Source organism: Vicugna pacos, chromosome 9 (assembly GCF_048564905.1).
Source record: "Vicugna pacos chromosome 9, VicPac4, whole genome shotgun sequence".
Taxonomy (NCBI): domain Eukaryota; kingdom Metazoa; phylum Chordata; class Mammalia; order Artiodactyla; family Camelidae; genus Vicugna; species Vicugna pacos.
This window is the reverse complement of record NC_132995.1, coordinates 60659700-60665753: the sequence shown is the minus strand read 5'-3', so window position 1 is coordinate 60665753 and position 6054 is coordinate 60659700. Positions and strand designations below refer to the sequence as shown.

Here is a 6054-nt window from a genome sequence, read left to right as displayed (position 1 = left end):
CACGGATATAAATTAATAGAAACATTTGTGTTTCTCCTCTTCATTTTTATAACTTAAACTCTCCCACATCTTTTTTCTCCTCTTCATTTTTATAACTTAAACTCTCCCACATCTTTTAACTTATATGTACCATTTGTAGTAGAGTCCATTTAATGTGTTTCTTTTCTCTCTGTTATTTGTGCGTACATGTGTGTGTGTGTGTGTATGTGTCTGTGTTTTGTTCACTATGTAGGAAGGACTGGATAGCTAGTGTTTAACACTGCACTAAAATATTTGTCATCTTAGTCTCTTAGTATGTTGTCACATAAGTTTAATTTGAAGTATAAATTTTGAATGATGTCTCTCAAGTTCAACTTTTTACCACTGTCACCATCAAGGACATTATTCTAGTTTTCTCTTTCCTTCTGTCTTTACCTGCCACTTCTGATAGTGTTCTAGTATTATTTCATCCTAGTCAAATGTATACCCTTTACGTACTATTTTTCCCACCTTGTCCGAACCCCCTCCCCATTTGGTTTTAACTTCAGAAAAAAGGAGGGTATGTGCAAGAGCTGGAGGGGGAGCCCATGGGGCCCTTTAGGGACCCATAGGTTCACAGGAGGGCTGCCCCACCCCAGGAGTGTCAGCGGCCTCCTCGCAGAGGTCCCAGGGCCCAACCAGGTTGCCCTGAAAGCAGGACCCATGACACACCGGCTTAAATCTATATTACATATATTCAGTGGTGACCAGGTCTTCAAAACTCAGGGTTTCCTTGGTTACTTCTTGACGTGTAAAGTTCATCCGTCAAGATTCCTAATGTTGGAAATGAGGACTCCTCAACTTTGGCATATTTAGTTTTCATTTTCTCTTGCTTTGATACATGGACAGCTTGGCTGAATGTGAAGGACATGCCCACAATGACTTCTATTGAGATTTAAAGAAGCAGTTTCCTCCTTGGTATGTTTTGTTGAGACATGGAATATAATTTGATTTTCTCTTTCACTGGGGTAAAGGGAGTTTGAGCGCTTCACAGGAATTTTTTCTTTAAAAAAATTCTTTCAACTCTAATACAATGGGTCTTAGAATTAAACATTCCAGTCCTATTTCTCCCAGATATCTATGACTTTCCCTCTGACCCTTTCTCATTATCTTTTATCCATTTCCTTTCTGTTCAATGCTTTCATTTTTCAATTCAATGTGTCCTGTGATTGTAGACAAATAAGTTCCTTTATACGTTTTCATTTAGACTATTTTCCATGGAATGTTATTTTTCTTCAGTGTTTTCCTAGTTACTACCAATTCTCATTTGCTCTTTGTGTCTAATTTTGTGCTCTGAGTTCCTTTCCTTGTGTATGTGAGCCAGAGTGTTTGTGTGTGTGTGTGTGTGCATCTGTATCTAATAAGGTTCTGTTTAGAATATTTAAGATATAGATACTATTTTATATGTTTCCTATGTTTTTGATTGATTCTGAGGAAAATCTTTTCCTCAGCTGAAATCTCTAACTCTATTTTTGTTTTTCTCTTATGTCACCTTACAATAAATAAATGTCTGTTGTATGATTTTCCTTTCCAGCAGAGTAAGATTTATCTCTGTGAGAAATAGCAGATCTAGGTGGGAAGTGCTGAATCTTTAAGGAGCTTGGTCAATTTCTTTTGTCTAGATCTTTGTCTTGTGCAATTACTGTAGCAGATGTAAGGTTTTGGGGAAAGGCATGGTGCGTCTCCTGGTTCTGAGATTCTATTTCCTTCCAGTAGGACCTTTAACTTCTCCCGGTTGCTTCATTCTTTCTTTTCACCACAAACATCCAAAGGACACTACCTTCATCTAGGTCTCACCGTGGCCCCGACAATTGTGCCTCCCGAAGATTGTCATCCTCTGGTCGTCTGCACTGCCGAACCCCTTCCTGGCCATTCCCCAGTCATCAGAGCTGTAGTCCACCAGGTCTCAGGCACGCTCTGAATTTGTCCACATGCTCTTTTGTAGGGAATTTTACCTGGATTCCCTCCTGAGGATTCCCTCCCTGCTGTCCTCTCCTCTTTGTGTGCAGTCTTGTCTGATCCCTCTACTGTTGTGTGGCTCCCAGACCTGGCTAAATACAAAGTGTCCGGAGTCCACAGTGTTCTGTGGCCCCTGGTTGTTCGGGGGAGCTGTCCTGTGTGGAGTCATTGCCTCTCTAGCTTAATCCCTAGCCCTCTGAAATAGGTGTTGAGAGATTCAGCTGCTGTCATCCTGGGTGGACCTCTACTCTCTCATCATCCTTTTTCAAATACAGAGTTTAATAATACACAAAAATTGACAGAATTATATAACAGAACATTCCCCCCTCTTTGTCAGTCACGTTCCACAATTATCACCTCGTGGCTGAACTTGTTTCTCTACAATCCTACCCACTTATCTTTTCCGCTATTATTTAAAGTAAATCTCAGACATCATACTTCATCTGTAATTATATGTTCCCCTAAATGAGGACTCTTATTGAAAGTGTTATCATTATAGCATTACAGTCAGTCATAAATTAATCTAAAATCTTTAATATCATAAAATAGTGTTCAAATTTCTCATTGTTATTTTTTAATCGATTTTAGTTTTTTAAGAGCACTTTCAGGTTTACAGCAGAAGTGAGCAGAAAATACAGAGTTCCCACATGCCCTTCCACCCACACATATATAATCCCCTACCCTCAACATCTCTCATCAGTGTCTCCGTGCTATTTTTAAGTTAGTTTCTTTTCTTGGGATCCAAATAAAACCACAAACTTAATCAGTAGGACATGCGTTTGTATCTCTTGCAAATATGTTTCCCCTCAGTTTCTTGCTTCCTTCCTTTCTCTCTCACTCCCACTCTCTCTCTCTTGCTCTCTCTCTCTCTCACACTCAAGGTAGCTCTCTCCTGGTCTCTTGCCATCCTCTTTTTTTTTTTTTGTAAATCATTAATTTGAAGAATTGAATAGCTTGCTCTGTAGCATTCCCGCCGTCTAACGTGTACAATTGGCTGTACTTTAACAAACTCTTCTGAGCTCCATACTTTCTCTTTGTTGGTAGAAATTAGAGCAGTGCTCTTACAGAAAGAAAATGCAAGGCACATACGCAATTTAAATTTTTCTAGTAGCTACACCGAAAACTAAGAAATATAAGCACACAAGAAAACAAACACCATCTTCTGCATGGCTACCTAATGCTACACATTAAAGGAAACATAATTCCAGCAAAGTTTTAAAGTTGTATTCAATAGAAAAATATTCTACATCTTCAGTTTTTAAAGTTACATTTAAATGAATTATAAATACAAACAAGAATTTAAATAATTATAATTAAAATTCCTCAGTCCTACTAGCCATATTCTACGTATTCAATAGCCACGTGTGTCTAGTGGCCACTACTTTGAACCTGGTAACTATAGACACTTATCAGATTTATGTTTGAGATTTTGGAGAGACCACCTCAAGAGTGGTGTGTGCTGTCTGACCAGGAGGCACATCAAGTCCTGTGTGTTTCTTCTAATAATATTAGTAGCCCTTTAACGTCAAGGCCTAGAGCCACTAATTGGAGAAAAATGCTGCTATTCCATCATCATGTATTATTTACCTGGAAAACTTTTAGAAAGAGAAACTTCCGCTAAAAACTAAAAACTATTTAGTTATTTAGTGGTATAGTCTGTAGAGAAAACTTCAGCTTAATGAGCAGATCCCGTAGCATCCTCTGTGGTCACCAATTAGTTTATTCCTTTTCTCTCCCCTGTGCTAATATGAAATCAAGGTTTCAACCACACTGAAGTATTTCAATCCATTGCAATATAGTCTTTACTGATACTCCCATTATTCTCTTTGAGCAGTGAAAGTGACTTTAAGATGGCTCTTTCATCCTTCTCATGAGATCCGAATAATCTTTGAGACCTTGCCTGATCTGATACAGTATGATAAGGTGCTTATGTTCTCATCTCGAATATTTCCTGCCTCTGACCTGGACTCAGTCATTTCTCTACGAATTTCGGGGGGTGGGGGGTTGTGCAAAATGTTATTCGCAGATTAAATTATGTATTCCAGAGATATTGATTGGAATTGGTTTCTTTCTAGGCCTATCCAGTGGATAGAACTATGAAAAACACATTCAGATTTCTATGTATTCATATATTCACAAACATTCACAATTCAGATTCAAAACTCAGGCTTTTTATTGAATGTCTTTCATCTGAAAGTCTTTAATAATGGCATTTATGTTCTTAGGAACAACAGAAGTGATAGAAATACAGTATCCCCTTCACTCCCACATTATATGGACAAAAGAATAAACAAATACAAGCAATGCCACTTACAACACCATCGAGGAAAGCAGTTTTTGGTTTTGTTATAGTCATGGGGTACACATAAATTGTTGTGTTTTAGTCTCTTGGGGTAGTTCTTATCCATATGGTGGTTCCACAAAAGGGATACGCAGGTTCATTTGTCACATGTGCTTTCAATGGCTAGAGGCAACATTTTAAAAATTCAATTTACTTTTATGATGATAAAACTTTGAATGTGCTTTCCAACTGAAATCTAACCAAACAAGGTATATTCAAGGATGGTCTAGCCTTGACTATAAGACCTGCAAATGTCTCAGAGGCCTGGGCGGTAATGGTTCAGGGACCCCTTGTCTCCACAGACACTGAAACCCATGGCCTGGTCTCCTCTTTCTGGCTGAGCTCGGGATGAAAGGACAAGCTCTAGGAGTCAAGTTTCAAATCAGCCTAACAGCAGCTTTTTGTGTCCAGTGGGGACTTAGGAGCCAAAAATTCTGAATAAAATGGGAACGAGCTGGAATAGAATCAATTAAAATTCGGAATAAAATAGGATATCTGAATAAAACCCAGGACTTCCAGCTCAGGTCTGCAACCGTCTAGCCGAAAACCAAGACACAGGCTTCCCCCTGGCCGATCAGCGACATCACAGCCCCTCACACCGACCATTTACTGACAGGGACGATCGCGCGGTTGCAAGACGTGCCGTGTGAAGCCCCTCGGGATGCAGGGTTCAGGGGGCGCAGCCTCTGCCCTTTACCCCCGAGACCCAGGGTGACCCGACGAGGGGTGGCACTGGCGCTGTCTCTGTGCCCTCGGCGGCCGGCCGAGCGAGGCCCTCCGATGTCCCGCGACGTGCAGAGCCGCTGGGGTCCAGCAGAGACACCCCGGACAGGGTTCCCCCGCCTGTCCACGCCCGTGTGGACCCGCCTCCCTGAGAAGCCAGTTTCCAGGACCCCGACTCTTGAGCAGACAGCAGAGTACGGGGTAGGCGGGCCCGGCGCCAGCACCTGGCGCTTACAGCCTCCTTCCGAGGACGCGGACGGCGAAGGTCCGGGTCCAAGAGCAGGACGGAGCGGGAGGCGGGAGCGGGAGAGCGCTTCCACTCAGCGCCAGTTCGCTTTCCCGCAGCAGCCGAGTTCGGGCTGCGGGATAAAAGACCGTTGGGCGCGGCTTAAAAGAAAGGTCCCACCGAGACTCGAACTCGGATCGCTGGATTCAGAGTCCAGAGTGCTCACCATTACACCATGGAACCGCAGGCCGGCCCCTTTCTCCCGCCTCGGAGCTCGGGGCTTCCTGGGACTGCCCTGCCTTGGGACCCGAGGTGCAAAGCGTACACATCCCGCCGGCTTCCGTCGGGAACAGAGGCCTCTTGTTGGGAATCGGGTTCGAACCACAGCGGCAGAGGCCCCTAAGTCGCTGGAACCCAGGCCACTCACGCCCTGTGGGTAGTTGCCTAACAAGAGTTTGCCTGCTCAGCGCACAGTGAGACCAGATCAATCCAAACATTGGCGTTTGGAGGAGAGAAAGTTTATTGCGGGACCCAGCAAGGATAAATGAAGCTGGTGCTTAAAAGGCCGGGGTTCCCTGATGGTATTCAGGGCAAAGTTCTCATAGGCAAAATTTGTGCGGAGGTCTTCAGAGTGTGCACTCCTCCTCTAGTGGTTGGTGGTGAGGCAACAGGGATCTCAGTCATCAGCCTTCTTGTTCCAGCCAGGCTGGGATCCACGTGTTTCTACTTGGCCCGAAGTTCCATCCTCCAGCTGGATGGGGGCCTTAGTTCCTCTAGAACTCAGAAA

The 6054-nt window shown here is 43.2% G+C and overlaps 1 long non-coding RNA gene and 1 other non-coding gene across 2 annotated transcripts in view; both read right to left on the bottom strand.

The window, feature by feature from the left end:
* Positions 1-6054, bottom strand: part of LOC140698262 (uncharacterized) — a 45395-nt gene that overhangs the window by 31448 nt on the left and 7893 nt on the right. The gene's annotated exons all lie outside the window — the stretch shown is intronic.
* On the bottom strand, positions 5439-5510 carry TRNAQ-CUG (transfer RNA glutamine (anticodon CUG)). The gene has a single exon. It is a non-coding gene; the product is annotated as a tRNA-Gln (tRNA).